An 11,595-nucleotide genomic window follows, 5' to 3' on the forward strand; every position below is an offset into this window, starting at 1 on the left:
AGAACTCCAGCTTGGAAGGGTCCCATATGGCACATTCGTTCGTTCTTTCTTTCTTCATTTCACATAGAATTATTTAAAGTACAGATATAGATATGTGAAAATGGGACACCCCAATACACTATCCAAAAGCTTGTTAGCAGATGCCCAGACCAAACATTGAACTAGATGTACCGCAGAGCGGTACAAAATATGGCCGCCGCCCAGTCCAGCACATTTTTTCCACAAAAAGAAATCACGCTGAAAGGCCTATATGATTCTAACTGTCTCACTAAATTGCATTATCCACACTCAATTCTTGGTATCTGCTAGACAACAAGTACCAAAACATGATTAGTTCATAGATTTCACATGTAAAATTTATTTTATACAACCCCACCTCCATCTTGCCTGTTCATAATTCTGAGAAATTCTTGATTGTTTGTGTTATGTTTATGTTATGTGTGTGGGTGTGTGTGTGTGTGAGTGTGTGTGTGTGTGTGGGTGTGTGTGTGTGTGTGCGTATGTGCCTGTGCATGCAAGCGTACATATGTCTACTGTGTGAGTATGTGTCATACGTATGATTACTGTGAATCAGGGTTACCGGACATTGGACGGAAAAAAAAATGAAATGTCCGACAAAATTAAATTTCCGGTCAAATTGTCAGATTAAAATTGGCTAATAATACCGTCCCCTGACGCAATCTGAATTTGAGATTAAGCCTTAGCCTAATATGTAAGCCTATATTATACGTCCTCTGGCTATGTTTTTAAATAAACAGGCTCTACCGTTTGAAAAGTAAGCTATTAAACAACACGTAGCCTATGCAGCATTTCAAATAGGAAGCGCACGCTTAAAACGTCCAAGTTAAACAACAAATGAGTGAGGCGGTTTAAACATGGCCAGGCACAGGCAGACTAGCATTAAAAGTTTTTTCAGAGGCCAGACGTGATGGATGATGATACATTGGTAACATCTGAAGCCTCAGATGTCCGTCAACTCCACCACCACCAGATAAAAAGCAGAAGTGTCGGGTGTATCTGTCGGAATCAGTGACATTGGGAGTTGCGGGGGGTGCGGCTGCTCCAAGACACTGTCATTCTCCGTGTACACTTGACATTCAAAGTGTTCTTTACCCAAAGCATACAGTAGGCCTATGCGTTCTCTGTCTATGATCTGCAGGGTTAGGGCCTCCTCGACGAGGAGATTGCTGGTCCGCGGATAATTTCTGGCACAATTAAACGCTATCATTGAACCGCGGCCAAAAGAAAAAGAAACTAAACATTTCCCAGAATAGGAAACATTTCTTAATTTATTGTTATCAAATAAAAAAGCATAGCATTAGGGGGTAGTGGTGTGAGCGCTCATTCTTGTGTGTGCACATCTGTGTAAGTTAAACAGTCACCAATGGAGATAACGTGGGTAGCAGCAACAAACAACGTATACCTTTTTAGAACAACGAAGGAAGCGGACTCTTGCTGTCCATGAAAAGATACTGGCTAGATCTTGTTAGGCATGTTTAAGTTATGCTAATGAACATGTTGCATTCTATACAACCTGATTATGTCATTCTTTAAGCTACATAGCCTGTCTCCAGTTTTCCTCAATATGACTAAGAATCGATAATAGGATATTTAACCGGCATATCATCAAAATGTCCGGAAAACGAAACCTCTGCCGGTCACTTTGACCGGCACCGATTTTGTCTAGCGGAAACTCTGCTGTGAATGTATGTGTGTGTGTGTGTGTATCTGTTTGTGCACATGTGTGCACATGAAATGGGTTAACATGACCCCTGGAGGCAAACATACGGGAAAAAATGGTCATCCTAGGCCCTACAGTTCTCAAGATATTCACAGAGAACTGTGTCTGCCCTACCCTCCTTTCGGGGGGTCCATTCCAGCAGGGGGGGGCTACAGATCAAAGCGAAAAATGACGGTTCCATGCTATCCATGTGGGGATACATGCCCACCAAGTTTTGTGTACCCCGGTCTTTCAGTGTCCCGGGAATCCTTGTTGTTGCACGTCACTAAATGAACACATAAATTATTTTATTGTAATGCCCCCCATGAACGAAAGTACACAAAACTTGGCATGCATTCGGAGGGTGTCATAATGATCCTACACTTTTAATTTCGTGCAGTTTTTCTGACTAAACCTTCGCTGCGCGGCGGTCATAATAATACATAACAGGTCTAAAGCAAAAAATGTGTCCATCACAAAATTTCAGGTAAGGAATGTAAAGCAAGTGCATGTAGCAGGTAGTATTATGATACTACAAAGTTCTGAAGATTCTTAAATAATTCTCCAAACTAAATGTGTGAGGCACTTGAAATAGCTTCCTCAGAGCAGAGTTGCCTTTTTATAAGTATATATACTCTTTTGATCCCGTGAGGGAAATTTGGTCTCTGTATTTATCCCAATCCGTGAATTAGTGAAACACACAGAGAACACACAGGGCCAGATGTACTAACGCTTTTGCGCCCACTTCAGGCGTATTTGTTTCGCAACGTGCGTGTAAAATCATTGCGAAGTATGTACAGACAGGCCGCAAAGATGTTAAAGCGCAAACTGCCTGTCGCGGGAGCTGAAAGTGGCAGATTGCGATTGTCATGTCATGCATATGCATTCATGGGAGGATCCAGGGGAAAGTGGGAGTTTAGCGTAAAAAGATGGGAGGGGAAGAGTAAAGAGCGCCTAATTATGTATTCCGCGGTATGTACAAAGACTGCTCCTGAAACCGCACGTCTATTCTGCACCTAAATACTTGCGCCTTGTAAAAGCAGGTGTTAATCCAAATTGAAGTTCAATGCTTCAATAAGAGAACCTTTCAAAGACAACAGAATCGCTATTTAGAGCACCAGTTTTGCAAGTCTTTGTAGGCTACTATCAAAAGCAACATTAACTTTCGTTGGCCTTTCGAATGTCTTACTTTCACTTTCACGTCATTCACTTAAACTTTCCTACTTGCTAGATTTGACCAATTTTCCATAGCCTACGTTCACAAGTAGTTTGAGTAGAACTACTGATCGATCTTCATTATCTCCCTGCTCGTTGACATCTTATCATCTATGGTATTATTTCATGATCGCTAAACGTTTGATTCTTTTTAATGTTGTCATCAGTTAACTTCATTCAACTGCGCTTGTAGGCTCTGCCATTCAGTTGTGGATGTTCGTAAATTGCGTTTATGGGCGGAGAGAGGCAGAGAAAGGTGCAGTTTACACCAAGGATTGAACGATTGATAAATACGACGGAAACTTGGGTCTGTCAGCGTTCGCAGTCTGCGGTTTGTCCATGGCGCTGATAACGTTACGTTTGCAAATGTACGTACATCTGGCCCACAGTGAGGTGAAGCACACACTAATCCCGACGCAGTGAGCTGCTCAACCACTTCCCTCACCCACATTTTTCCTACTGGTCGGGGATCAAACCGGCAACCCTTCGGTTACAAGCCCGAAGCCCTAACCAGTAGGCCACGGCTGCCCTTTTGACAACAAAGCTGCGCTTGTGAACAAAGCACAGCACCAGCTGGGACAATGATCCCACAATCTTTTGCATCCGAATCAGCCAAGGGCCCGTCCCTCTCCCCTGCAAATGGATGCCGCTGGACAAGTGTATCAAGAACACTATGACATAACCAACTGACCCTGCAGGTCCTTAAAGCATGAATAGCGCCAGTCCACAAAAAAAAAACAAAAAAAAAACACAACAGGCCTGGGGTGGGTTTCCCAAAACCATAGTTGCTAACCTGTTAGCAATTTAGTTGCTTGGCAATGGGAAATTGCATTGCAACCAACAAAGTTGCTAACTTAGTTAGCAACTATGGTTTTGGGAAACGCGACCCTGGCAAGCAGTGATGTCCTTGACGACATTTGAGGTGTCCGACTCAAATATAGAGCAGGCTTAGATCCCATCACCCATTCTTACTCTGATGAAGTCGTCGATATGGTTCGCACAGGGCCAGCGGAGACTGATAGGTATATGCTGCCAACAAGATGAACGGGTTTGGCACACTTCCCACCCTGCAAGCACGGTCGTATGTACCAGTATGGACGTCCAAGACAAATTGATATCACGTCAGTCCGTCCAGGCTATGATCTGGACGTCTATTTGACAGCTAGAATTAGTTGCTAAATGACACTGAGACAATAGTCCAGGCCGACCCGGTTTTGAACGTCTATAGACAACCAAAATGAGTTGCAAGTAGATGTTCTGCCAGGCCATAATCTAGACGTGTATTGACAGGTATGCTGCTGACAAGATGAATGGGTTTGGCCCACTTACTGCAGCTGCACATGGGGGACAGGGTATGATGTTCTACAAAGGCACATCGAACATGCGTCACCCAGGAAACCTACATCTCAAACGGACCTGGCCCTGTTTCAGGCCTTGCCCGAGCCGAACCTGTGCCATAGTCAGGAGTCAGTTATCCAGGGATTTGGGAATAGACCTGTTTGGAGATAGAGCAGTATCTCTGTCTAAAGGATTGGGGTTTGGGCATAGACCCGTTTGGAGCCAGCAGCCAGACCAACGGATTCCCTGTCTCTGCTAAATTACTGAAGCTAAGCAGGTATGGGTCTGGTTAGTACTTGGATGGGAGACCTCCTTGGAAAATAGGTTGCAGGTGGAAGTGGTGTTGGTAGGTGGCACTCTTCCCTCTGGCTAAAAAGATCGATCCCAATGCCCCAGTGCAGTGACGGGGACACTGCGTTGTAGGAGATGCCGTCCTTCGGATGAGAGGTTAAACCGAGGTCCTGACTCACTGTGGTCATTAGAGATCCCATGGTACTTATCGCAAAGAGTAAGGGGTTCCCCGGTGTCCTGGCTATATTCCCAACCTGGCCCCCTAACCATCCCCCTGTGTTCTTGGCTTATTCACTCCCCACCTCAAGCTGTTTGGTGAGCGTTCTGGCACATAATGGCTGCCGTGCATCACCCAGGTGGGTGCTACACATTGAAAGTGGTTAGTGAGGTCACCTTCCCTGTGAAGCGCTTTGGGTTTGGAGAAAAGCACTATATAACGTGTATAACGCATACCTGCCAACATTTGGTTTTCAAAATCCGGGAGATTTGTGCGGGTACCCTCAATACACCTTACAAAAAGCGTGGAGGTTGTCGATATGACTGGGTAAGATACACGTAAATTGTTGCGTCCAACATTGCTGAAATTTAAAAGTGTACTTCGGTTTCTTTGCGGGGACACCGCGACCGCCTTCAGCTGCCATGTCTATCGGCTCGTTTAAACGCGACTGCGCAACTGGGTTATAGGTTGCCAGGTTAAGGTGACAAACGGGTTGAAATTGTATATGGTGTGTGTGGGTTGTGTGAATATAATGCATTTGATACAATATCTGGCAACTGGTCAACATTAGACAGACATATTGGTCCGATTCATAAAGGAGTTTGGGCCATGCAAATTACGGGAGTTTCCCGGGAGAAATAACAAACCGGGAGGGGTCCGGGAGATAGGGCTAAAAACGGAAAAACGGGAGTGTTGGCAGGTATGGTATAACGTAGAGATAAACAGATTGTGTGGTGTAGCCTCTGTGATCTAACTCTGTGCTATCCTGAGTATTATGGCATATGGACTTGGATGTCTAATTGGTGTAGGATGACCTTAGAGATGATAATGGGCCAATCACAAAGTCCAGACTCACAGACTTTGCTGCATGTTCTCGCAAAATTCGTAGGGGATTAGGGCTGTTCCAATGTCACATTTCAAAGGGCGTGAGGGTTTAAGTACACACTTACCGAGCCCTTTCCATGAGTCTGCATCGGACTGCATCAGACTTCACCAAAGGGAATTACCCAAATTACTCAAAGCGTTGTGACGTATTTCTGTAAATTCATCACAAATGGACTCAACTGGTTTTGCAGAGGAACAAAGCAGAGAGAAGGAAATAGGCTGCCAGACAGACACGCCGACAGACAGACAGACAGACACGCCGACAGACAGGGAGAGAGCGACAAGCAGACATACAGACAGACACGCCGACAGACAGACAGACAGGGAGAGAGCGACAAGCAGACATACAGACAGACACGCCGACAGACAGGGAGAGAGCGACAAGCAGACATACAGACAGACACGCCGACAGACAGACAGGGAGAGAGCGACAAGCAGACATACAGACAGACACGCCGACAGACAGACAGGGAGAGAGCGACAAGCAGACATACAGACAGACACGCCGACAGACAGGGAGAGAGCGACAAGCAGACAGACAGACAGACACGCCGACAGACAGACAGGGAGAGAGCGACAAGCAGACAGACAGACACGCCGACAGACAGACAGACACGCCGACAGACAGACACGCCGACAGACAGACAGACAGACAGACACGCCGACAGACAGACACGCCGACAGACAGGGAGAGAGCGACAAGCAGACATACAGACAGACACGCCGACAGACAGACAGGGAGAGAGCGACAAGCAGACATACAGACAGACACGCCGACAGACAGGGAGAGAGCGACAAGCAGACAGACAGACAGACACGCCGACAGACAGACAGGGAGAGAGCGACAAGCAGACAGACAGACACGCCGACAGACAGACAGGGAGAGAGCGACAAGCAGACATACAGACAGACACGCCGACAGACAGGGAGAGAGCGACAAGCAGACATACAGACAGACACGCCGACAGACAGACAGGGAGAGAGCGACAAGCAGACATACAGACAGACACGCCGACAGACAGACAGGGAGAGAGCGACAAGCAGACATACAGACAGACACGCCGACAGACAGACAGGGAGAGAGCGACAAGCAGACATACAGACAGACACGCCGACAGACAGGCAGGGATAGAGCGACAAGCAGACATACAGACAGACACGCCGACAGACAGACAGGGAGAGAGCGACAAGCAGACATACAGACAGACACGCCGACAGACAGACAGGGAGTGAGCGACAAGCAGACATACAGACAGACACGCCGACAGACAGACAGGGAGAGAGCGACAAGCAGACATACAGACAGACACGCCGACAGACAGACAGGGAGAGAGCGACAAGCAGACATACAGACAGACACGCCGACAGACAGGCAGGGATAGAGCGACAAGCAGACATACAGACAGACACGCCGACAGACAGACAGGGAGAGAGCGACAAGCAGACATACAGACAGACACGCCGACAGACAGACAGGGAGAGAGCGACAAGCAGACATACAGACAGGCCAACAGACAGGCAGACAGGGAGAGAGCGACAAGCAGACAGGCAGGCCAACAGACAAAGAAACAGACAGACAGGCAGACAGACAGATAGACCAAGTGCTTTTCCAGGCCTGTGGCTTCGAGTACTTCAGGATGGGAGGGACTCTACCTTCATTAACAACAGATATTTCTGCTATCCTTTCCATTATCGGATGAGAGGACTGCTCACTTGTTATTCAACATATTTCCACAACACAGCCGAGAGCTGTGCAACATTTGTGCTCTGTGCCTTTCACAGAAAGGGAACATACTTGTGTGTTATGTACTGTGTTAAAGGAACATACGTGTGTGTTATGATGTAACCCAATAGTGCTGCTTAAGGGCATGGGCATGTTTGTAAACAGTTCTGCTGCAAGCCAAAGACCTCTCGGGCAGATCAAGGGGGAGGGAGGCTCTGTGTGTGTGTGTGTGTGTGTGTGGTGTACTAGACACAGTGTTCCCACTGGGATTGCAGCAGACTGGTGTGTATAGGTATTTACTGGGCTGTCGTTAAACTTAGGGAAGGGAGGTGTGTATATTGTGGGGGAAGTGTGTGTGTTGTGGGGGAAGTGTGTGAGTTGTGGGGGAAGTTTGGGTGGAGGGGAGATGCATTCAAAGGTGTGGGGTGTTGTTAGCGGCACATTCGGACACATTGCCATCACTTATATGGTAATGGTCCAGCAGTTCACACTGGACTCTGAGCTTGTGGGGACAAACAATATGGTATATTCACTGCTTCATTCATCACTAATGGCACTGGAGCATTGATTACCAAAATGGTATTCAAGAGTCATTTCACACCTTAAATATTGTGTTTACAATGCAGTAAACTAAATAGGACCCAGTCCAGTGTCAGGACACTGCCAGGAATCCATGTTAGTAAACATTTGTATGAGGAATGTTTTGTTAGTAAACATTTGGTAACACTTTACTTGACGGGTGAGTTCATAACACATTCATAGCAGCTGTCATAAACCCCAGATAGCAAACAAACACTGGAACGGAACTGGGCCACACCTACCACAACGTCCGGCACGGATCTGCATAATGGACCTGATCCGGCGTCCAAACGCACATCGGTCCAAAATTGGTCTGGATCCGTTTGACAGATCTGGTACCAATAAGGGCTAAGACTGGCCCAGTTCCGTATGGTAGTCTGTGTTACTGACGTGTTCCAGATCTGCTTATCATATGCAATACGGGTCCGCTTATTGTGTGTGGTACGGACCCGTTTATCAGACATCAGCTGGCTTTATTTCACATGTGAAATGTGATTGGTAATTAGGCCTAATTATCCTGAAAAATCTGTTTGCTACACATTTGCTAACAGGTTCGTTATAGGTTCACCCAGGCTAAAGTTCGTAACGTTTTCCCAACAGCTCAACTGATAAACATAAGCTAGGCTACACAAGAGGAGGGTAAACAAAACTTTACACATAAGCAGTGTTGTATAAAGTACTAGAAAGCAATACTTGAGTAAAAGTACAAGTATCGTACTAGAAAAAGACTTTGGTAGAAGTGAAAGTTGCCTTTTAGAATATTACTTAAGTAAAAGCCTTAAAGTATCTGATATATACTGTACTTAAGTATCAAAAGTAATTTTCTGATATTTAATGTACTTAAGTATTTGAAGTAAAAGTAAAAAGTAAAAAGCAAGCGGTTTTATTTTGAACTTTTATTGTAAACTTTATTTTGGCTTTCTTATAGTAAAGCATAAAGCATATTCAGGGTTCCCATATCTTCTTAATCTCACTCATCAAATCAAATCACATTCTTTTCTAGGACTTTTTAGGCACAATTCTCTGAAATGAAAAATAAATAACTTATTTCTTTCACAAAAAAAAAAAGACCTGCTTGTACTATCCTGTAGTTTTTATTAGTACCATGGTTCAACAAATGTGTAAAGGTTATATAATAATTCACTTCAACTGAGAAGTTAACAAAAAATATTCCACTATTCCACAAGTTACCAAAACAGAAAGAAAGAAAGAAAGCCTTTGAAATGTGGCCTATCCCATGCTTCCACAAAGAGGCATATTAAACTAATGTTTAGGCTATGTTTTTTGCATGGGTAGGCTATATTGTTGTTTGGTGATTTAGCCTACTCCTTTACTACACCCTTTTCTGAGCAAACAAGGCATATAGGTTTATCATGTAATGTAATTGCTCTTTCTTACATTAAATAACTTTCATTTATCCTCTCTACTTGTCCCTGTAGTCATGGCCTCCTCATCACTAATTTCGGGCTCATAATTTTCAGTGGTCGACTGGTTGATCTGCTGCTCAGTCTCTCCTGGCCTCTTTCTACCCTCCATCCTTCCTGACGCTTGTGTCTACTGTAGGGCCGGCTTGGCTATCCGTATCTGAGAAAACCTTTCGGAAAAGACGGGCTATATGGACCCAACCAACTCTTTTTGGGAGGGGAGAACTCCCTCACGTAGGCTACAACCCATGCAGAGGCATTGCATTGGTGTCATGCAGAATGCGGAACGTGTCCTACTTTAAGAAAAGATAGACTAACGTGACAAATGTCAATATTTGTTTCCTCGACCGGGCCAAAAGTGAAGCGGCCCACCGGGAATTCTCCCGATTACCCACCCTTACTCTTCTTGGACTGAAGACAACTCCTGCGATGCTATGGATAAATAGCCTTTCACAGGCCGCTAGGGCAGGTAGCCGATGTACAGAAACATTTCTTGCAAATACGGCCACGGGTGTATGACGTTATATTCACCACTACCCTGTTCACCGAGTTCACCACTATCGTCGGGGTGGTCGTCTATGATAACGGGAGGTCCTCCAGTAGGTGCTCGTGCTTCCATGGCGGTTTCAGTTGTGCGTCCTCCTCCTTTAGCAACAAACAAGAGCTGAAATAGAGCGTGCAGCGTGCGGAGCGTGCGTAATGCAATCTAGGAGCAGTGATTCACCAAACCTCCCTTATTGCAGTCGCACACATTTTTTCTAATTTTATGTTTTAGTAACGAGTAACGAAGATGCTTAATGGAAATATAACGGAGTAAAAGTATACATTTTATCTAGGAAATGTAGTGGAGTAAAAGTGGAAGTTGACATAAATTTAAATAGCGAAGTAAAGTACAGATACGTGAAATTTCTACTTAAGTACAGTAACGAAGTATTTGTACTCCGTTACATTACAACACTGCACCTAAGTGTCTAATTATTTTTTTATTCAACAACCTGGCTGTAGAAGTGCAATCCCAGACAAAGTTTAAGTCGTGTTAATTCCACTGTTCCCATCGATATTCAGGCTGTCTTCCTCAGTCATCTCCATTGTCAATCTGAAACAACACAAAATAAACATTAGCCATTTATTCCTTTTTGAAAATAGGTAGTCACAATTACACTCGTTTTTTATCATCAGTGATCCTTTTAGCGTTATCAATGTTTTTTCCAAAATAGTTATTGTGATGGCTGTTTTGCTTAAGCTAAGGTAGTAGGCTAGCCCATATTGCTGGAAAATAATAGTATAACCTTAAAGTTATCAATCGCTCGGTTGCTTGTTGTTGTCTCTGAATAAAACAGAGATAAAAAGCAGATAACCTACCTTGAAAAGTTGGGCTGTCCTAGTCCAACCCCAGGCTGGCAAATCATGTCAAAAGATTGATAGTGAGCAAACCAAAGATCCTTGATTAACGTTACTGCTTGGACTTCTGCATGCGTGGAAAGAATATGGGGTTGTCTCATAGCACTGTTAGATCTGACACAAACAACAATTGACTACTTTTACCACTGCTAGGTAATAATAAAAATAATAAAACGAACATATGATCAATATTGAGCCAACTATATCTTCTTTTCCAGCCTTACTGTAGAAATGAAGTGGCCATGGGAACATAGTGCACCCCCATGGTTTCTAAATTTGTGCCATTCCAAAATACCTTTTTTTTCTTTAGCAGCCAGTTGACAATGAAGTAGGGAAAGGACAGTCAATTTAGCAGAATCAGCACCTTAATTAATATCATTACCACCTGGGTCTGCTGTAAAAAAAATGGTCCTTCGGCTCATATCCGTATCACAGGTTTGGGCCGAATCAGTGTTTTGTATTTTAAAAGCATCTCCTGACTTCCAGTTGAGTTGCGGAAATTGGACCTGGGACAAATCTGTAAACCGGTGATAAAACAGCATTGCTAGCAGAGCTGAAACCTGTATCAGGAGCAGACCTGGCCCACAGTCAGATACCGTATGTCCGCTACAGGCGGATCTAAAGGCTTTTATGCGAATCCGGCCCAAAGGAAATTGCTATCTGGGACTGCACATAAAGCATTCATGACTGTTTCATGAGACATGACTCAACATTCATACCAAACCTTTCATGAATGTGGAAGAGAGAACAACGAGAGGGGGGGTCACGACCTGGTGACGTAATCTAGCGACATTTAGCGACT

The 11,595-nt window shown here is 44.7% G+C and overlaps 1 long non-coding RNA gene across 1 annotated transcript; it reads right to left on the reverse strand.

Annotated features, from left to right (window-relative positions):
- Window positions 1–10,400: 10,400 nt before the first annotated feature.
- LOC143127921 (uncharacterized) lies at window positions 10,401–10,931 on the reverse strand. The gene is made up of 2 exons (XR_012987731.1): window positions 10,682–10,931; window positions 10,401–10,648 (listed from the first exon to the last, which is right to left on the reverse strand). It is a non-coding gene; the product is annotated as an uncharacterized LOC143127921 (long non-coding RNA).
- Window positions 10,932–11,595: the final 664 nt, after the last annotated feature.

Source organism: Alosa pseudoharengus, unplaced genomic scaffold (assembly GCF_046254945.1).
Source record: "Alosa pseudoharengus isolate Yale_2024_CS ecotype anadromous, Long Island Sound unplaced genomic scaffold, YU_APseudo_1.1 YU_APseudo_1.1_scf_17, whole genome shotgun sequence".
Classification (NCBI taxonomy): domain Eukaryota; kingdom Metazoa; phylum Chordata; class Actinopteri; order Clupeiformes; family Clupeidae; genus Alosa; species Alosa pseudoharengus.